The 22,935-nt window shown below is 39.1% G+C and overlaps 1 protein-coding gene and 1 pseudogene across 1 annotated transcript in view; both read left to right on the forward strand.

Moving 5' to 3' along the window:
- The window catches only part of SCFD2 (sec1 family domain containing 2), a 367,958-nt gene that overhangs the window by 64,731 nt on the left and 280,292 nt on the right, over positions 1-22,935 (forward strand). The window lies entirely within an intron of this gene.
- Positions 20,594-21,706, forward strand: LOC109451671 (glutamate dehydrogenase 1, mitochondrial; annotated as a pseudogene).

Raw genomic sequence — 22,935 nt, forward strand, 5'->3', positions numbered from 1 at the left:
TTTGGTTCTTCAAGTTTTGTGAGTCTACCAAAAAAGTTTCAAATGCAGACTTTATGCCAGTGGCCGAAGGTATATCTGGGTGGGTCTTCATGTTGTGAAAAACAAGAAGGGTATGACCATTCTGGTTTGCTTGACCAAAAGGGATATAATACTGGTTTGTTCTTCCCTGCATTGACTGAATCTTCTGTCCTGGGCCACTCCCTCTAATTGTTTGTCCTATGCTGGCCACCCCAACCGTTGCTGGGATTCATATTTTCTGTTTTAAACATCTGGGTTCCTAAGACTGAAAGGAAATAACACTGTCTAGCTGATGTGTTTTTGTTTGTTTTTTTAGTGTTAGCCTTGGAGAAACCAAGTCTTGCTTATGCCCATTCATTCACAGGATGTCTTAGGTTGTGTCATTAGTGGCAGGTCTCTCTGAGGGAAGTGTAGGCCTCCGCGGGCTGATTAGCTAAAGGACCTGAGCACTTCTCTTCAGACTGAAGGATCCTGAGGGTTGTAGAGGTTAGCTTGACATTAGTGGGTACCTGACACTAGACAGTAGGCTTAAGCCTGGGGGTGGAATCCTCCTCCATTTTCTGTTTTTGACCACTCTCAAAGGCCTGCATAGGATAAACTATTTATTGAGGTTTTTTCCTTTTTTTCCCCTTACCGGAGGCTGCTAATCCTCAAAAGTAGAAGAAATCTTTGTTCAGGATCTCAGGTTTATTTCTGTTGATGGACACTGAGCACCTGGCCAAGCCTGGCTACCCGAGCACCTTGTCTGACTGTCTGTGCCTCAGTGTCTCCCTCTGTTACTCCCATCTTCACTTCTGAGTCAGGGCCCCAAAGCAGCAGTGAAATAGTGCTGAATGGAAGCCGATCAGTCTGTCTGTCTCTTTTTCTCCAGACTGTGTTGATCCTGGAAGTGATGAATGTTGAATGATCCAAGTTTCATAAAGACAGACATTCTTTAGCAGAAGTGATATGTGGCATTCCTTTTTCCTCTCTCTACACAGTGTTTCCCGGTAGGGGCAGGACTAGCTTATAACTTGCAGAGAAATGTCGGGTCATTTTAGAGAGATTATGGAAATACTTCTTCTAGAGTAATTTGTCATGTCATATCTGTGCAGAAAAAAAAATCCACAGCTGAGCAATTACATATTGTTGTACCAAATGTTTTTAATAGGAATCTTCACTAGCACACTATGCAGGAACACATCTTAATTTTTTAATCTCCTCATTATGAGTTCTTTAAAAAAAAGTAGCAAATGAGCAAAATGGAATTGCCAAAAAGCCTATTCCAGTGGAAAATATGTGTTAAAAATTGATTACCATCTGCCACATTGTGGCGAGCCAGCCGCCACGAGTCGAACAGTTCCTGACAAGGGGAGTGGGAATGAAAAAAGGCACTCACACATATGCTAATGCGGCCGGTCTTCAGTGGTCCTGAAGCACCAGGTTTATTTTCTCTGCTGAATTTATACCTTTTGAGTACGTGCAAGCTCACAATCACAAAAATGCATTACATCATTAACAGTTGATTTTTTAACTTTTTCACAGAAACTTACTTAATCACTGAAACTCCCCAAAACGATTGTCCCATGACAGAATCCATCAATTACCCTGATTAGCATCACTATGTCTTGAAACTGGTTGTTCCCACTTCATACCTTAGCAGTTCGTAAGCACCCTCCAGGTGCAGGCAAAGACAATGCCTCAGGAGCACAAACCGGTTATGCATTAGCAGAGCCATTAAGGCTTGCAATTAGCTTTAACCATGGCTCCCCACATCTCCCCTTTTTATTTTATATTTTGAGATCGTGTCTGGCTTAGGTGGTCAGTACAGACATTTTACTTACCCGTCATTGGATATCAATCATCAAAGCGATCGACTCCTGTCTTAGGTTGTAAAACGCTTACTGATCATTACCCGTCATTGGCTACCGATCTCCTTTGAGGAAAGCCAGAGACAGCAGAGGCTTTTCCCAGGCAGGGGAAGGGAGGCAAGGCCTCTTCCCATATTTTTCTAAGGCAGCTCAGGGGTCCCCACTCGGTTTTGCCTGGCTTAGGTTGTATCTCCCTTGAGATATCTTACCCGTCTTTGGCTGCAAACCATCTTTTGGGGACCAGACAGAGAGACATAAGGTGTAAAACATAAAGATAAGCAAAGTCCTAAAAGGCACAGTCTCACTGACTTTTTTTTTTTGCTAAGAAAAGACATGGGGGGGACAGTCGGCTAGGCTGCTGTGTGACTACATCTCCCCCTTTTTTGTTTTTGAAGCATGAGAAACACAGAACATGTAGTTATTTCATTTACAGCCTGTCGGAGGGCTATTTGTCCACATCTGAGGACTATGTAAAACAAACAGAACAATAAACAGAATAGCAATATCCCCAGCAAACCCTCTACCCAAAGTCTTTATCCATTTAACAGGGTCTGAAGTGGAAAGTCCTTCTGCAGCTGTGGAATGTGAGAGCTTTTTCACACCCTAGGGGCGTGGATGGGTATCTATAGATGTCTTCTCTTCTGTGGGCTGTCGTTTATGGTATGGTTTAACACCGACCAGGAATTTACAAAGGTTTTTCTTTAGGACCTGGAGAAATACAAGCAAAGCCTCTTCCCCGTGTTATCTTGCGGGGAGAAGTAGGATTAGCTTCCCCACGTAATATTTTAAACAAAGGTTGTAATTTACCAGTTGTCAACCGCAACTGAGGTCTAATCCAATTAATGTCTCCCAGTAGCTTTTGGAAATTATTTAATGTTTTTAAACAATCTGATTTGTATTTTTTGAGGCACAATGGCCTGAGGCATTGAACAATATCCCAGATAAGAGTAAGGAGGCACTTGTTGAATTTTTTCTGGGGCTAGAACTAGCCCATAATTGTGGAGCTTTTTTTGTAAATGAGCAAAAGCAGCAAGCAACTTTGGTTCACAAGAGTGGGCAAGAAGTATGTCATCCATGTAGTGGATGATGTGAATATCTGAAAATGCCCTTTGGGTAGGTTTTATTGCAGCTGATACAAATTTTTGACATAATGTAGGGCTATTAGCCATTTCCTGAGGTAGCACTAGCCAATGATATCTCTTAAAAGGTTTTTGTAAATTAACAGAAGGAACACTGAAAGCAAATCTAGGGCAGTCATCAGGATTTAAAGGTATAGTATAAAAACAATCTTTCAAGTCCAAAACAATTTTATATGTGTTTTTTGGTATAGCTGCAAGACAGGGCAAGCCTGTCTGTAAGGCTCCCATTAATTTCATGGTTTCATTAACCTTTTGTAAATCTTGTAATAATCTCCACTTACCAGATTTTTTATTAATAACAAAAATGGGAGAATTCCAGTGGAATTAGAGGAAGCAATGTGTCCCTTTTAAAGTTGCTCCTGTACTAGCATCTTGTAAAATCTTTTGTAGGGGGGACCTTTGATCTTTTACGCCTGATAATTGTCTGATAGTCACAGGGGCTACAACAGGGGCCTCAGGCTGTGGATCCAGCCCTGCTTGTGAGCTTCTTCACAAGCCATTTGAAGAGGGGATCGTACAACAGAGTCCGATCCTGGCTTAACATAACCTGGCGAAGGCTCAGCAGGCATTTCCCAAACCGAAGACTGCAGCGGAGGTCCCCACCTACAGGGCTCCTCAGGAGGAGGTGCAGAGGGATTAACTGTAGGGGGATCTTTACCCCGAGGATTCCATTGATCTCTAAAAGGAATCTGGGGACTCCGAGGACAATTTCCTCCATCCACAGCAACTTTAAGCTCAATCAGCTGTCCCTGAATCTTTCTTAGCTGATCTGCAAAAGAAAGTGCAGTGCCTGCAGGCTGCTTGTCTCCTTGAGCCATAGCCACTAAAGGAGGGTTTTTGTCCCTATCATAATTGGCTACTTCATCTTCTAATTTTTCCTGATCCTGAGGGCTCAAATCTTTCCATATGTCGTCTGGAAACTCTTGAGCAACCGGCTCTTTGTTAACTTTAAGAACTCCCTCTAAAAACTTTGCGCCTCCTCCCTCCTCATCGCCGGCTTGTTTTACTTTCTGTAATTTACATTTTTCATGTTTAAGGTTCATACAGTCCCGGATCAAAGTCCACAGTCCAAATGTTTCAATCGGAACCTGCTGAGGCCCGTGGACAGTGTAAAAATCCTTTAATTGTTCTCCCACTTTCTGCCAGATTTCCAAGCTGACTGTTTCTTCCTCAGGAAACCACGGACAGACTTCTTTTATAAAGTCTATGAATTTATCTAACTGCTCTCGGCTTACACGACTACCGCGAGCGGCAAGCAACTTCCTAAGTCCTCTAACATACAGGTCCTTGCTGGTTGCGAGACCCATCCCTTTTCCCTGACTCGGTCCTTCTTTCACACAGAAATCACCCAGGTGCCCGTCTGGCCGTGTCCCTTGCGGGGCTAAATCCGTCTTAGCTAGAGGCGCTCCGGTATAATCCCCCGGACCGGTGGGTTGTAAAGCCCAGTCGCCGTTATGCCGTATGACAGAACCGGAACCGCAGATTGGGGCCCAATCAAGCTCCGTAACACAAAGTCGTGGAGCTATCACTCACTCACACACTCATTCGACCGAGGGGACAGTGCCGTACTCACCACGCATCTACTGATAAGCTCCAATGAGCCGGGCCCTTCCCACGCGGTGTTCCTCACTATTACCCCTATATTCAGGTCCCTGTTCGGGCGCCACTTGTGGCGAGCCAGCCGCCACGAGTCGAACAGTTCCTGACAAGGGGAGTGGGAATGAAAAAAGGCACTCACACATATGCTAATGCGGCCGGTCTTCAGTGGTCCTGAAGCACCAGGTTTATTTTCTCTGCTGAATTTATACCTTTTGAGTACGTGCAAGCTCACAATCACAAAAATGCATTACATCATTAACAGTTGATTTTTTAACTTTTTCACAGAAACTTACTTAATCACTGAAACTCCCCAAAACGATTGTCCCATGACAGAATCCATCAATTACCCTGATTAGCATCACTATGTCTTGAAACTGGTTGTTCCCACTTCATACCTTAGCAGTTCGTAAGCACCCTCCAGGTGCAGGCAAAGACAATGCCTCAGGAGCACAAACCGGTTATGCATTAGCAGAGCCATTAAGGCTTGCAATTAGCTTTAACCATGGCTCCCCACACCACATGGAGCTTTTTCTATTATTATCCACTTATGCGATTAAAAAAAAATCTTTATTGTGGTTTGACGAGAGTACAAAAGATTCCTCTTTTTCTTAGTCCATGTAGAGTTGATATAATCTCTTTTGGTGAGTTTGGTTTTATTTAGTGTTGCTGTTTTGTTTGATATACTAGTAACTGTTTGAAGTTTGTTTCCCTTGCAACATTTTGGATTTATAATTTTTAAATAGAAAAAAAATGAGGAAATGAAATTGGAAATTTTGGGGTTTGGAATTTCTGATTACTAATTCTCACTGAAAAATGTAGAATTTTTCTTATCCTATCTTGTTGAATACATAATACCCATACTTTTTTACTTTATATTCTTTAATATTGGTAGAAAACCATTATAAAATATAAAAACATTGTAAAATGTATACAGTAGCATACATCAAGGCATTTTGGGAGGAGAAGGGAGGTAATTACTTGAAACTTTAATATATATGTAGTATTTTAGTTTATTTTTTGGGGTAACTTTCATTTGATGGATGTTTTCTTTTTTTTGTAGAGATTTTTTTTAAAGATCATAGTCTAAATGAGAAAAAATAATAAAAAGCATATTAGCAGTAATCCCTAAACATAACTCTTTAAAGACAAACTGCCTATTTAAATGTGATAAATATACTAACCAAGGCATATGTCATCAGCACTCTTCTCTACTGACCAGATAGTTCCTAAAGCACCCACTTGATTTAACTTCTCCTTATGAATAATTCATATGCTGATTGGAAAAAGGACTAATTCAGTTTGTTTCTGCTAAGCGTAACAAAAGAATAGAGTAAAAAAAAAAAAAGGAAAAATATAGACCAAAGTTTGGAAGCAAAGACATTTCACTTTTGTAGGCGTGTTAATGAAATGACCTCCACATGGAGATGATTTCTTAGGTAGCCAGAATGTAAAATCCATCCATCCAACCAACAAATGTTTAGTGAGCACCTACTAGATACCAGACACCATTCTTTGTACCAGACACCATTCTTTGTCACTGACGCTGCATTAGTAAACAAGGAGAACAACGTCTCTGCTACTGTGGAGCTTACATCAAATCATATACTAAGTAGAGACAAGCAATAAACAGTTAATAATAAGGACTGCAGTCAGCACAAATTTTGAGCATCTGTTGGGTGTGAAGCATTCTATTACATGTTTGTTTTTTTTAATTAAAATTTATTGGGGTAATAATTGTTAGTACAGTTACATAGATTTCAGGTGTACAATTCTGTAATACATCACCTATGTATCACATTGTGTGTTCACCACCCAGAGTCAGTTCTCCTTCCATCACCATATATTTGATCCCCTTTACCCTCATCTACCACCACCCCCGTCCCCTTATACTAAACTAAACTAATTGTCTGTAACCACTAAACTATTGTCTGTTATGAATTTTTGTTTCATTTGTTTGTCTCGTTCTTTTGTTGTTTTCAGTTTTATATACCACGTATCAGTGAAATCATATGGTTCTTGATTTCTTTTGTCTGACTTATTTCGCTCAGCATAATAATCTCAAGATCCATCCATGTTGTCACAAATGGTCCTATTTCATCTTTTCTTACCATTGAATAGTATTCCATTGTGTATATGTACCACAACTTCTTCATCCATTCATCTATTGAAGGACATTTTGGTTGTTTCCATGTCTTGGCCACCGTAAACAAAGCTGCAATGAACATTGGAGCACACGTGTCTTTATAGATAAATGTTTTCAAATTTTTTGGATAGATACCCAGGAGAGGGATTGCTGGGTCATATGGTAATTCTATTCTTAATTTTTTGAGGAACCTCCACACTGCCTTCCACAGTGGCTGCACCAGTCTGCATTCCCACCAACAGTGTATGAGGGTTCCTTTTTCTCCACAGCCTCTCCAACATTTGTTCCTATTTGTCTTGTTGATGATAGCCATTCTGACTGGGGTGAGGTGATATCTCATTGTGGTTTTTATTTCCATTTCTCTGATGATTAGTGATGTTGAACATCTTTTCATATGTCTATTGGCCATTTGTATGTCTTCTTTGGAGAAATGTCTATTCAGGTCCTCTGCCCATTTTTAATTTGATTGTTTTTGTTGTTGAGTTGTATGAGTTCCTTATATATTTCAGATATTAGCCCCTTATCGGAGGCATTGTTTGCAAATTCTTCTATTCGGTTGGTTGCCCTTTTATTTTGTCAATGGTTTCTTTTGCTGTGCAGAAGCTTTTTAGTTTGATATAATCCCATTGATTTATTTTAGCTTTTACTCCCCTTGCCTTTGGAGTCAAATTCATAAAATGCTCTTTGAACCCAAGGTCCATAAGTTTAGTACCTAGGTTTTCTTCTATGCAATTTATTGTTTCAAGTCTTATGTTTAGGTCTTTGATCTATTTTTTGTTAATTTTGGTACATGGTGACAGATAGCAGTCTAGTTTCATTCTTTTGCATGTGACTTTCCAGTTCTCCCAGCACCATTTATTGAAGAGGCTGTCTTTTCTCCATTGCATGGTTTTGGTTTCTTTGTTGAAAATTATCTGTACGTATATATGTGGGTTTATTTCTAGGTTCTCAATTCTATTCCATTGGTCTGTTTGTCTGTTTTTCTGCCAATACCATACTGTTTTGATTATTGTAGCCCTGTAGTACAAGCTGAAGTCAGGGAGTATGATACCTCCAGCATTGTTATTTTTCTTACAATAGGATTGCTTTGGCTATTCGGGGTCTTTTGTGGTTCCATACAAATCTGACGATTTTTTATTATATTTCTTTAAAAAAAATGCCATCGGGATTTTTGATGGGGATTGAATTAAATCTGTATATTGCTTTGGGTAACATGGCCATTTTAACTATGTTGATTCTTCCAGTCTATGAGCACAGAATGTCTTTCCATTTCTTTGTGTCTTCTTCAATTTCTTTTAAAAATGTCTTATAGTTTTCAGTATATAAGTCTTTCAAATTCTTGGTTGAGTTTATTCCTAGGTATTTTATTCTTTTTGTTGCAATTGCAAGAGGAATTGTTCTTTTTAATTTCTTTTTCTGAGATATCACTGTTAATATGTAGGAATGCAATGGATTTTTGTACATTGGTTTTGTAGCCGGCAACTTTACTGTATTCATTTATTGTTTCTAATAGCTTTTTGGTGGAGTCTTTAGGGTTTTCTATATATAGTATCATGTCATCTGCAAAGATTGACAATTTAACTTCTTTATTCCCAATTTGGATGCGATTTATTTCTTTATCTTGCCTGATTGCTTTGGCAAGGACCTCCAACACTATGTTGAAAAGCAGAGGTGATAGGGGACAGCCCTGTCATGTTCCTGAACATAGAGCAAAGTGCTTCAGTTTTTCACCGTTAATTATGATAGTAGCTGAGGGTTTGTCATATATGGCCTTTATTATGTCAAGGTATTTTCCTTCTATACCCACTTTATTAAGTGTTTTAGTCATAAATGGATATTGTATCTTGTCAAACACTTTTTCTGCATCTATTGATATAATCATATGACTTTTGTGCTTTATTTTGTTTATGTGATATATCACATTGATGGATTTGCGTATGTTGAACCATCCTTGTGCCCAGGGATGAACCCCACTTGATCGTGATGAATAATCTTTTTTAATGTATTGTTGCATTCAATTTGCTTTAAGGATTTTTGCATCTGTATTCATCAGAGACATTGGTCTGTAATTTTCTTTTTTGTGTTATCCTTACCAGGTTTTGGTATCAGGGTAATGTTGGCCTCATAAAATGAGTTAGGGAGTATTGTCTCTTCTTCAATTTTTTGAAAGAGTTTGAGTAGGACAGGTATTAGATCCTCTTTGAAGGTTTGGTAGAATTCACTAGTGAAGCCATCTGGTCCCGGACTTTTGCTTTTGGGAAGGTTTCCAATGACTGATTCAATTTCCTTACTGGTGATCGGTCTATTTAGATTTTCCAATTCTTAGTGATTCAGCCTAGGAAGACTATATGTTTCCAAGAACATGTCCATTCCTTCTAGGTTATTGAATTTGGTGGCATATAGTCCTTCATAGTATTCTTGGATGACCCTTTGTATTTCTGCGGCATCTGTGGTAATTTCCCCTCTTTCATTTCTGATTTTATTTGTGTCTTTTCTCTTTTTATCTTAGTGAATCTAGCCAAGGGTTTGTCAATTTTGTTAATCTTTTCAAAGAACCAGCTCTTTGTTGCATTAATTTTTCCTATTGTCTTTTTGTTCTCTATTTCATTTAGTTCTGCTCTGATTTTTATTATTTCCTTCCTTCTGCTGACTTGGGGTTTCATTTTTTCTTCTTTTTCTAGTTCTTTAAGGTATAACGTAAGGTTATTTATCTGGGATTTTTCTTGTTTCTTGAGATAGGCCTGTAATGACATAAATTTCCCTTTTAAAACTGCTTTCGCTGCATCCCAAATATTTTGGTAGGATGTATTTTCATTCTCATTTGTTTCCATGTATGTTTTGATCGCTCCTCTTATTTATTCTTTGACCCAGTCGTTCTTTAAAAGTATGTTGTTTAAGCTCCACACATTTATGGTTTTTCTTGCTTTCCTTTTGTAGTTGATATCCAATTTCAAAGCCTTGTGATCAGAGAATATTCTTGGGATGATTTCAATCTTCTTATATTTGCTGAGACTAGTTTTATGTCCCAATATATGGTCTATCCTTGAGAATGTTCCATGTACACTAGAAAAGAATGTATAGTCTGATGTTTTAGGATGAAGTGCTCTATATATGTCAATTATGTCCATTTCATCTATTGTGTCATTTAGGGCTGCTATTTCGCTATTTATTTTCTGTTTGGATGATCTTTCCATAGCTGTCAATGATGTATTTAGGTCCCCTAGTATAATTGTGTTTTGGTCAATTTCTCCCTTTAGTTCTGTTAGTAGTTGCTTGGTATATTTCGGTGCTCCCTGATTGGGGCCATAAATATTGATGACTGTTATGTCTTCTTGTTGTACAGGACCATTATGAAATGTCCATCTTTGTCTCTTGTTAACCTTTTTTATCCTGAAGTCTGGTTCATCTAATGTCAGTACGACTACACCTGCTTTTCTCTGAATACCATTTGCTTGGAATGTCAGTTTCCACCCTTCACTTTGAATCTATATTTGTCCTTGTAGCTGAGATGTGTCTCTTGGAGCAACATATGGTTGGGTTTAGTTTTTTGATCCAATCTGCTACTCTGTGCCTTTTTATTGGTGAGTTCAGTCCATTTACATTTAGGGTGATTATTGATATGTGAGGATTTCCTGTCATTCTATCTTTAGTTTTCTGGTAAGGCTGTATCTCCATTGTTTCTTTGCCTTTTTGTTGCTGTCTGTTATTTCACTGTGGTGGAATTCTATGATTTTTCCCTCTATTTCTTCTTTTTTTATGTTATATATTTCAGTTCTGGATTATTTTTGAGTGCTTACCATTAAGTTTATGTAAAAGAAAGTGTCATATTGAGAGTATTCTATTTTCTTCAGCACACTTACTTTCTCCATTCCCTTGTGCCAGTTCAGACCTTTACTCTCACCCCTTTTATGTTTTTGGTGTCACAAATTATCCCTGTTTATGCTGTGAGTTGATTTCTGCACTGCACTAGCAAGTTGTCTTTTTCCTCTCTTTTTTTAAGTGTTTTTTTCTCTTCGTTACCCTGTGTGTTATGTTTAAGTATATAGTGTCCTATTTGGTATGGAGGCTGCTATTTCCTCCTTCTGTCTGTTTGTAATACTACTCATGGTTTTGTATTCTTTTGCTTTTTTGTTTCAAGTCAAATAGCCTCCTTCAGTATTTCTTGTAGTGCAGGTCGTGTGTTACAAAATTTCCTCAGCTTCTGTATGTCTGGAAAGTCTTTATCCTCCTTCATATCTAAAGGATATCTTTGCTGGATATATTATTCTTGGCTCATAATTTCTCTCTTTCAATAGTTTGTATATGTGTCTACTCCCTCCTGGCTTGTAGAGTTTCTGCTGAAACATCTGATGATAATTTAATGGGCTTTCCTATGTAGGTTACTGTCGTCTTTTCCCTGGCTGCCTTGAGGATTCTTTCTTTGTTGTTAATTTTTGACAGCTTCAATACAATGTGCCTTGGAGAAGTCCTGTTGGGATTGAGGTAATTAGGTGTTCTATTTGCTTCTTGGATTTGAGGATCCAGTTGTTTCTACAAATTTGGGGAGTTCTCGTCTACTATTTATTTGAATATATTCTCTGTTCCCTTCTCCCTTTCTTCTCCTTCTAGTATGCCCATTATTCTTATATTTGAATAATATAATACTTTAAATAATAATAGTTCCTGATGTAGTCAGAAAGTTCTTGTAGAGTTCTTTCATTTCTTTTAAGTATCAAGTCTCTCTCTTTTTTTATATTTGTCATTTCCAGATTTCTGTCTTCCATGTCAGAAGACAGAAGACTGATTCTTTCCACTATCTGGTCAACTCTACTACTTAAGCTGGCCATTTCATTCTTCATTTCTTTTATTGAGTTCTTAATCTGCAGAAATTCCATTTGGTTCTTTTTAAAAATTTCAATCTCTTTGGTAAAATTTTCATTTTGTTTTTTTATTGTGTTTCTGCGTTCATTAAAGTGCCTATCTGTGTTTTCTTGCATCTTGTTGAGTTTTTTCAGAACTACAATCTTGAATTCTCTGTCATTTAAGTCATATATTTCCATGTCTTTAAGTTCATTTTCTGGAGACTTTTCATTTCCTTTCTGAGCTGTCTTGTTACTTTGGTTATTCATGGTAATTAATGAATTACTGGTTCTCTTCCTAGGCATCTGCAGGAGTGGGTTCTGCAACAGGTTGATAGGAAGAGGTCTTTCTTTTGCTTTCCAGTAGGTGTTGGTAGAATGTTTTATTTTCTCTCTGATTACAGCCTTTTATTCCCTCTCATGCTGTAGTGTTATATTTTCTCTGCACTGTTCCGGCTTCTCACACAGTGGGGGGATTCCCTGGAAGGTGGGCTTCTCCTCTGTGAACAGTTCACCTGGGTCATAGGGCACCACCTCTGTGGGGGCCTGTGGAGAGCTTCTGAAGTTCCAAAGCTCTTCCTGCTCCAGTTTCAGAGCCTGTGTGTTTCAGTGGCTCTGTTTACTTCTGCAGGGATCCACCCAGATAGATGGGGGCAGGGGTGGGGTGGGTTGTGAGAGGTGGCCCAGAGCAATGGCAGCGACCACCACCATAGGCAGTCCTGCTTCCACAGCTCCCTCCCCTTTGCCGGAACTAGTTGGGCTGTGAGTCCATGGCTGCAGGCCGCAGTTCTCAGAACTGCTAATATTCTGTTCTTTTGATCTGACACTGCTATTGTTCAGCTTCTATCACTGGGCAGGTGCGGGCAGGGCGAGCTCTGGGAGGGTGGGGAGAGGGTGGCTAGGCTTGTCTGAAGGCTTCCATTCTCTGCTCGTCAGTGAGGGCTTAAACCACCATTTTCACCCTTCTTCCCTCAGTCTTTGCTCTGAGGTCTCTGCCATGAGCGTTGGGTTCAGCCCCATTATATGCTGATCCCTGAGGCAGGACTGTGGGCCATAAGCCGAGCACGGATAGTCTGAATTCTTCCCTCACCCATGACTGTGGAGCTCTGAGCTCCAGTCTGCTCCTGCTCCCACGGGGTCCGTGTCTCTGCAGTACTCCCTTCCCTCCTCTCCCACTCACCAAATTTGCCCACCTTTAGATAATTTCAGTAGTGCACCTCTTAGTCTTGCCTGTCTGCTGTGCAGGGAGTCCTTTGTGGAATTATAATTGTTCAATTTGTTGTAAATTACAGGGGAGATTTCAAGAAGCTCACCTCATGCCGCCATTTTTATGACACCATCAGTTCCCTATTAGATGTTAATAAGAGTTTTTTAAAAACTAATTTTCAATTGATAAAGGATATATATCTTAACACTAATGGTTTCTTTTTTACTATGCCATAGCACCTTATACATGCATCCATAATACATGCGTGTCAGTTGTACATGACTCAGTTATTTGTGTCCATCTTCTTTTGCCACAACTATGTCGATACTGACAGACCGGCATCTTATAACTTACTTATCCATGCCTCCCTTCCCTTGAAATATGCCTGGCATGTAAGAGACATACAGTACATATTGGTGAAATGAATGTGTGTGTTTTTTACAGTTAGTGAGACACTTTCATGTGATACTATCTCAAATTGACCTTCTGGTGTATGATCCTTGGTGTACAGAAAGAGAGGTGATTTCATGATTGAAGCAACATAAAATGAAGAAGTTTAAGTGACAACTTATGGTCCAACAGAATATGTGTTTTTATGTGCTGGTGAGAGAATCATGGGTCATAGCCAAACTTTCTTTCAGAACTCTTAATTTGACCTAAAATTTTCATTTTTTGTGGTGAAAGGTCATAGAGGAGGAAGGTGCAGCAGATTGTTTCCATAACTTGGTCAAATCTTGTCCAAAACTTTCTTTTGCCAAACCACTCCCAGTTTCACCTTTCACTTTGAGATATCTTTCTGAAGTTTTTGCAAGATGTTTATACTGAACTGGTAAGATAATTGATTCTCACTACCACCTCATCTACCACCACTGAGCTCTTGCTAAGTGCTGGGAACCAGGCTGAAGTGCTTTCACATGCATTATCTTATTCAAACCTTGCAATTCCGGGGACTATTGTACAGATGAGGAAACAGAAGCTTAGAGAAGTTAAGTGTTTGCCTAAGGTTACATATAAGTTATGAAGTGGATTATATCCTGGCTCTGCCTGACCACAAAATCTGTGCTCTCAACATTTACACTACACTGCCTTGGAAAGCTTATTTGAAAATAGAAGTAAATGTCATTGTCAAGCTACATATCTATTAATAGGATGGAAAGTGCAGCTCTGCCTATTTATAAGAAAATCTGCTGTACATCAATTTACCAGGAAATATAAATTCAGGCTCATGAGTTTTTATTTTTTGCAGAAGTGATTCTTTGTTTTTGCTTGATGAATAAATAACACACTTTGGAATTTTCTCAAGGAGCAAGCCCCTCCAGTATATCAAATTCATTTTATTTACCACTCTTCAGTCACATATTATGAATGATGAGTAATGCATATAGGAATTGAGGGTTTAGGCTCCCCTCTAGTGTGATCTCTAAAGGCTGGATGTTCTAGTGCTATGAGGTTTTATCCAAACAACAAACACAGTTTTTGAGTTCTTGCAAAGACTTTATATTATTGTTTGCAGTCACTTCAGAAATCTCAGCCCTGTTTGTAAGTACCAACTGTAGGTTCTCATTGTTGGGAATTATATTAGCAGTGATCTTTGTAAGAATCCCTTCTATCTCAAATCCTCTCTATAGACAACTTGTGTCTATAGATTGTATTTCTGGATTTAAGACCTAAATTTTTTTTTCTAAACATTGTACACACAGACAAATTTTACTGTTAGCTTTGAGGAAAAGCATAATCAAGTGAATGAACTATTTGCTTTTTTTTAACCTCTTAATTTAAAAATTCATATTGGTATCTCTCATATACAATGCTCTTTTCTCAAAGTGTACCTAATTTTGTCATCTTTACATGGCTGAAATTACAACTGGTGCAGTTTTGTACAAAATTATTGAGTGGTGATAGGAAGGATTTTATTATTGAAGAACAGGGGATCTCAATAAAGAAGCCAGAAGAGGCGCTCACCCGTACCAGCCATCTTCCATTCTGGAAACCACATGCTCCATCTTCTTCCTCAGGAATTCAAAATGGTAAAAAGGAGTAAGAAGATTCAGGACATCCTTAACAGCCGGGAGATTTCTCAAATGTATCTCCACTGGGACTTTCTTCTTTCAATTTGGGGAAAATAACCCATAGAAAAAAATGTAATCAGCTGACAACTGTGCAAGGAGTGTGAAAAATAATTTTGTTAGTGATAGAAAGGTTTTTGTAGATTGCTTGGTTTCTGGTGGTAGAAGGGACTGTTTCAATGAGATACTTAGCTACAGTGACCTCAGTGTGCAAACCTGAGTATTCCATTGTCTTCTGTGTCTTTGCAAGTGCTCTTTTCTTTCACTGGATCACTTTCTCTGCCTATCCAGAGTGCCTTTCCTCATCCTTCAAGTCCAAATTAGCTGCCTTTCGTGGGTGCTTCCCATCATTTTGCACTGATCATCCTGTCTTTTTGTGGTCTAATTTATTCATATTTCCTCAGCCCTCCAAAGGTAGGGATCATATATGTTTTGTTTACTGCTGTTTTTCCACCTGGTACATAATAGGTGTTCAATAAAAAATTCCTCTGTACTTACGAATTTAATGTAATGTCAGAATTTCAGTGAATGATTTTTTTAAGAATTTATGTTACTGGGGGTGGCCGGTTAGCTCAGTTGGTTAGAGTGTGGTGCTAATAACACCAGGGTTGCCGGTTGGATCCCCACATGGGCCACTGTGAGCTGCGCCCGCCTTAAAAAAGAAAGAATCTATGTTATTCTAAAAAATAGCCATTAAAACCTGAAAAACAAGAATGTTGAGTGAAAGACTTGTACAATTAGCCCACATTATTATCATACTTATCAATATATAATGCCAATTATATATTAATAATGTTTATCAATATTTTTAGTATATTTTTAGTTTTGGTTTTTATGTTTACCCTTTTAATTCAATAATAACCACCACTCTTCTCATAAACAATAATTACTAATAATGTAATACTGTTACAAAATAGTTCAGAAACAGATGCAGGAGTATTTTAGTGATTTAATGAATTTAATAAAGGCAGTACCATAAAGCAGTGAGAAAAGGAAGACTAATAAATGGACAAGAATAATTGGTGCGTGGGGAGTTATTGCTGTACTAAAAGGGTAAATTTAAAACCAAAAACCAAAAGAAAGCTTTTATAAAATGTTGGTAAGCATATAGTTTATCATAGAATAGGGAAGAACATTCTAAACCTAAAAGCCATGGAATTAATCACAAAGGGGGAAATTGCCAAATATGGAAACTATGGCTTAGTGGTAAAGAGAAAGGACTTTAAAATCAGATGATCCTGGATCTGAATTTTGTCCCCAACCTTACTGAGTGATCTTGTGGGAAATTATTTCTCTCATTAAGCCTCAGTTTTCTCATCTGTAAATTGAAAGGCTTAACAATAAATAAAAGCAAATTAATTAAGTCTTTAGAATATAATAATTATGTAAAGTACCTGCCCTTTGCCAATCACATAGAAAACACAATAAATTTTAGCCATTATTACTACCTTTAAAGTTTTTATATATGATATTAAAGAATCAAAACCTCTGTAAAAGGCGAACAAAATAGAAAAAGTATTGCCATAAAGACAAAGATTAATATGCATGACATGTAAAGAATCCGTTTATATGGCTAAGAAAAACATAATCGTTCAACAGAAAAAAAAGTAAAAGAAAAATGTGATCAGCCATTTTACCGATGAAGAAATAACAGTGGCCAATAAGCATATGAAAAAAAAGTTCACTTTTCCTAGTAATAAAAAATGTAAAGTTAGACTACACTGAGAAGCAATTTACCACTTCAAATAAGCAAAGATTAACAAATAATAATTCAGTATTGGGTAGAGCTCAATGGCATGGTCTATTACTATTACTATTGGGAGAGTAATTTTGTCAAAGCACTTTGGCAATATATGATGAGACCCTTTAAAAAATTAACATCTTTCCTGGTAATTTCACTTCTAGTGATTAATCTTAAGGATACCATCAGATGTACTGGTCTGATTTACTTTGAAAAATATTCAGCACAATTTTATTTATAATAACACAAAATTAGGAACATCGTAAATGTTCCACCATAGGAGAATAATGGAATGCAGAATGTAGTCATTAAAAGCAAGTTATTAAAGAATAGTTTTAACGAGGTGAGGAAATATCAATAATATAACGTCAATGGAAAAAGTTTGTTTATATGGATGTGAAAAACAAAACTGTACATATAGTATGAACTCACCTCTGTCAAATAAAAACAATGAAAACAAGTAGAAGGAGGTTAGGTACGTAGACAAAATTAGAAAAAATAATGAAAAAATACATGAAAATGGTTATCATAGTTTTCAGTGAGTAGTAGATTTTCCAATATTTATTGCTGCATAGCAAATTACCCTAAAGTTTATTGGCCTACAACAAGCATTTTATTATAGCTTACAATTTTGTGTGGCAGGAATTCAAGCAGAACTCAGCTGGGCAATTCTTCAGCTCCACGTGGTAGCTAATGAGTGACTTGGTCATATTCAGCTGGTAGACAGGCTGATTCAGAGGGTGCAGGGGCCTCAGGCACACGTCTGGACTTTGTGGGGACAGCTGAAAGGATGGGCTCAGCTGCCCCACCTGCACATGGCCACTTCAGCGTGGCAGTCTCTGGGGAGTCACACTTCGTGCATGGAGCCTCAGCTCTCCCAGGGAAAGTGTTTCAGGGGAACTGGTGGTGGAAGCTGCAAGACTTCTTATTCTTATAACTTAGGCTCCGAAGTCCCAGAATATCACTTCTATTGACCAGTCCAAAATCAAGGGGAAAATGTTAGACTCCATTCCCCATGGAGAGGAGAACCAAAGAATTTGTGACCATCTTTTATCTACCCCAGCTGGATTGAGTGATTTCTATTTTCTTGTTTCTGCAAAGTCTATAATGCAATTGTATTATCTTTTGTACATTTGTAAGAGCTCTTTATATATGAAGTTCATAACCTTGAATGAGATCATTTGCATAAAGTACTTAACATTGTGTCTGGCATAAATAGAGGCCTCTCTAAGTGTCAGCTGCCATCAGCATTATCTTTGTTCCTTTCTCATTAGAACAGAAATGTAGTGGAGGGCTTATTTATAGTGGCTCGTTAAAAAAAGCATTAAAAAGGACAATTTTCTCTGGGCAAGCCAAACAAGGTTTCATGAACAGTTGATACGTAAGCTGTATTTTAAAGGATGAAGGGGAATTTACCAGTTAGGGAAGGGTGAAAAAGGCACTCAAAGTCGTGGGAGCGTATATTCAGAGACACAGAGTTCAGGATCTTTTAACGTGGCAGGGTTCAAGTGTAAGATGCACATTTGTGGAGAGAGGGCTGAGGATTGGGGAGGGAAGGATTACATTCAAGAGACAGTGCAGAAAACAGAACATACAGGTCTTTGTGACTGATTAGCTGGGATAATTCCTTGGGAGTTATAGCAAAAAATGGATCTGTTTGCTAGCTAAAGCAATCTCACTATCTGTTCCTGATTCAGTTTTCTTTCTTTTAACTTCAACATGAATTGTATGTGAAAAGGACAGAATTCAGACCAAGTAATAAACTACACATGGATAAATTTCCTTTTAAGCCCAAACAATAAAGAGTTGGAGAAAATGACTGGCCAAGCTGTATTTCTAGGCTTAAAAATGCATATATATATATATATATATATATATATATATATGAAAGTCAACAGAACCAAACATTTGTCCGTCATCTCAGAGTGGTTGTTCCTGCCTGTTGGGCTTATTAGCTTCATTCTTATTGTCCCGGGGCTCTCCTGTTCATGTGCCATATGGCCTCCACATCTGGTGACCAGTCCATGCTCTTTTGGGGGAAAAAAACAAAGTTTCCTTTGAGGTACTACAAATACATTTCTGTAGAATCTGCTACTGCCCATGTCTACAAATATCTGGGTCCAAAATTAAATGCATAAAGCTGAAATTATATTACTTTTCAAAGATAACAATAATTAAATAAGACACAATACAAATTATGGCTTTAAGCTTTTTGGAACCAGTTCTTTTCTTCCAGCATATTACTGTACTTGCGATGATATCCCTTTGATGTTTTGACATATCTCTGAAATCATGATTAAATATGGTAACCAGAACTCGCACTGACTTATTGTACTGGGCAAGTCATTTGGAATCAATATTAGAGGGGAAAAAAATGCTATTTGGAAAAGCTCTCCTAATTTTAATGAATTTAATTTGTGTTGAACTTCCAAGTCTTTTTTTTCCTCCAGAACTGTCATTAAAGTAGTTATCGCAATAAGTTATTAAGTGTAATAAAAACTTCAAATAGAAATGTAAATTCAAGATATCATTAGCAAATGTTTATCATTAATAATTTTAACATTTAGCCTAGCCAATATCCACCGTCCCATGGATAAAAATAACAATTAAGCTGTTTGGCAACTACTCATATTGATATGTTTAACAGTCATTTAAAAATGATTTCTTCCATCAAAGCCTTGAGGAGAATGTTAGAGCACATACATGTGCAATATTGTATTGGTGACACAATCAAGATTCTGTGTTTCAACACCAAGGTTTTATTTTCTTAACTCCCTGACTCATTGTTGCTTCTCTCACTGTTTTAGAACATGATTAAGATTTGTGCCATTTTTCTTGTGTTAAAGAAACAAAGCAGGGGCCAAAGGGAAAGACATAATCCAGATAACATGGTTATATAGGAACAGATTTCCAAAGTGTTAACTGATGTTGTGAAAAGCTGTTTTAGTAATAAGCCTAATGGGAAAACAATGTGGTAAGGAAACTCAGTGATACCGAAATTTGACTCTTTCAAAGTAATGTCAGGTACCAGGAGCAAAGGGACAAAATGAACAGAATCAGTCCCATGTGTTGCTAAACAGAGGTTTTGGTTTTGTTCCTCTGCTGCCTCTTCTTGCAGAGCTGCTGGGTTTTCCCTGCTCCTTAGGTTGTAATCCCCTCCTTCCATCAATATTAATCTTGTTCTACCTTCCCCTAATTTGTCTCCTGGCAGTGCCATTTTAATCTTAACTTAATTTTTCTTTTCTAGTACAATAGTCTAGACTTGAAGTTCATATGCATAACAAGCAAAAAAGTAAGCAAACAATGGAATCATATTCTTAAAATTGTATCCAAAATCTGGACAATAGCCATTCGATGGGAATTCGTATCATAAATCAGCATTGGAGAAGGAATCAGAGACGGGAGGCATAAGCATTCCAAACTGTGGTAGTATTGTCAAGAACAGAGTGACTATTCCCTCCAAGTCTCCCCACACGTCCTAGACCGAGCTGCCCTCCGAGGCCTCGACCCGCTGCCTGGACAAAGCGCTGCTGCCGCCCGGCGCCTGGCCCGCAGCCCTGGTCTCGGAGGCCGGTTCCACGGAGCTGCTGCAGCCGGGGCACAGGCAGCCCGCCACCGCCCGGATGCTGAGGCTCGCGCCGCCCTCCTGGCGACACTATAGCTGCCGACCACGAGGACGGCACTGACTTGTTCAAGCTCGTAGAGGGCTTCTTCCACCGTGGCGCCGGCGTCGTGGAGGACAGGCTGCTGGAGGACCTCGAGACGCTGCAGAGCGGGAGCAAAAGGAGCAGGAGCAGAACTGGGTGCGCGGCACCCCGTGGACCACCGAGCCCTGCAACCGCGTGCAGAGCCTGTCCTTCCCCATCCGTCTGATCGTCGGCTCCTGGGAGGTCATCAAGGGCTGCGTGGCCCGCACAGCCAGCACCATACACCCGCAAGGGAGGTCTCCCTTACAGTACTGATGTGAGTGTAGAAAAGCTTTGGCTTCTGTGATGTCACAGAAGTGTGCAGTGGTTGCTGTGCCATGAGGGGGTGCCAAGCTGGTGTTAAGATCAGTCCCAAGAACTATACGGATACTGACTTGGAAATGCTCGCAAGGAGGTTCACTGCGGAGCTGGCAAAGAAGGGCTTTATTCGTCCTGGAGTGGATGTGCTGCCCCAGACATGAGCACGGATGAGCCGGTGACGTCCTGGGTTGCTGACACCTGTGCTGTCACCGTCAAGCACTATGACATTAATGCCCATGCCTTGTCATTGGTACACCCGCCAGGCAGGGTGGCGTCCATGGATGGATCTCTGCAACCCACCAGAGAACTGTCCATGGCACTGAAAACTTCATCAGTGAAGCTTCTTCCATGACTATTTAAGGAAGGACAACAGGGTTTGGAGATAGAACATTTGTTGTTCAGGGATTTGGTAATGTGAGTCTGCACTCTATGGGATATTTGCATCACTTTGGTGCTAAATGTGTTGGTGTTGGTAAATCTGGTGGGAGCATATCCATATCGTATTGACCCAAAAGAACTGGAAGACTTAAAATTGCAACACGGATCAATCCTGGGCTTCCCCAAGGCAAAGCGTTATGAAGGGAGCACCTCGGAGGCCGACTGACATACTGATCCCTGCTGCCAGCGAGAAGCAGTTGACAAAGTTCATTGCTGAAGGTGCCAATGGACAGACTACTCCAGAAACTGATAAGATTTTGCTGGGGAGGAACATTATGGTTATTCCACATCTATACTTGAATGCTGGAAGAGGACAGTATCTTACTTTGAGCGGCTGAAGAACCTAAATCATGTCAGCTAGGACCATTTGATCTTAAAATATGAAAGATTCTAACTACCACTTGCTCATGTCTGTTCAAGAGAGTTTGGAAAGAAAATTTGGAAAGCACGGTGCAACTATTCCAGTTGTACCCACAGAAGAGTTCCAAGACAGGATATTGGGGACATCCGAGAAGGACGTCGTGCTTTGTCTTAGCTTACACCGTGGAGTACACGGCCAGGTAGTATAACCTGGGATTGGACCTGAGAACAGCTGCCCGTATCAATGCCATTGAGAAAGTCTTCAAGGTGTACAATGAAGCCAGTGTGACCGGCACATAGATGGACTGTAGCTGACCTCGTCACTCCCCTCTTCACCGCTTTATCTGTAGACCTATCACAAGTTTACATGTCATCATAGAAATCTTTTTCTCTCATGACTTACCGTGTTTCCCCGAAAATAAGCTCTAATGCGTCTTTTGGAACAAAAATTAATATAAGACCCAGTCTTATATTAATAAGACAAATAATGGACACCATTCTCAACAAGTCAATCCAAACCAGCCCCTTAAGAAAAAAGAAATTAAGGTTAGGGGTTCATGTACAACACTGATGAGTGTGAAGGTAGAAATGATGTCACAGAGTCATTTGGGTAGTTTCCCTTTACAGATAGAAGAAAAAGTCTCTTCTATCTGGCTGTGCTGCCTGGTTCCGTGGCTGCTTCCCCGCAGTCGGAGCTGCAGCCAAGGAAACTACCTCTTTTCCAGGAGCAGTCAGTTACTTGTTGCTTCAGCTCTGGAGAAGTCTGACATGTGCTGTAACTCTGACACGCTTAAAAAGCAGGTGTGTGGCATTTGCAGAAGGTTGGCATGGTCCTCGAGTGAGTTCTTGGTATTTTATATCAGCAAAAGAGCTCAATTTTACAGATTGTAAACAGAAATAAAAGCTGTTTCTCTTTATGCATTTTATTCTTTTAGAATAAAATAAGTACATGCTACTGTAATAAAATTGCCTTTAATCACTTAACAAGCCTAATCTTGACTTAAGCAATGAATGCGTATAAACATAGTGAATGAGAAAAGCTAGTATTTTTTGTAACATAAACAGTATCATTTATGGCTTATCAATAGCATACTATTGTCCCACAAAACAAAAAGTCCAATAGAGAGTTAAATTATCTTCATGCATATCATTCAACAGCAAATGATTGAGGCTATTTTTAAGATCATCAAAATTTACTAACCACAGTTATGACATACAGTCCTAGGAATGCCATGACCTCCTTATCATGTTAATTAATTGGTCTTCTCTTTTGAAAATCTATTGTGGTGACTGATTGAACGATAATTCAAATAGAGTGTCCCAGAAAAAAACACATGGGCTCCCTCTTTGGAGTCTGACTTGGTGACTCGGAGCTTTGCCAATAGCCCGACTCACCCTGACTTTCTGTCTTCTTCAGAGGCTCACATTCTACACACAAGTTCATTCACAGCGGCCTGAAAACAACTTAGGGTTCGTGTGTCTGGGAGTTATTTTGCCAGGGCCTTTTGAATAGTAGTGTCCCAATGAAG

Source organism: Rhinolophus sinicus, linkage group LG02, assembly GCF_036562045.2.
Source record: "Rhinolophus sinicus isolate RSC01 linkage group LG02, ASM3656204v1, whole genome shotgun sequence".
NCBI lineage: Eukaryota > Metazoa > Chordata > Mammalia > Chiroptera > Rhinolophidae > Rhinolophus > Rhinolophus sinicus.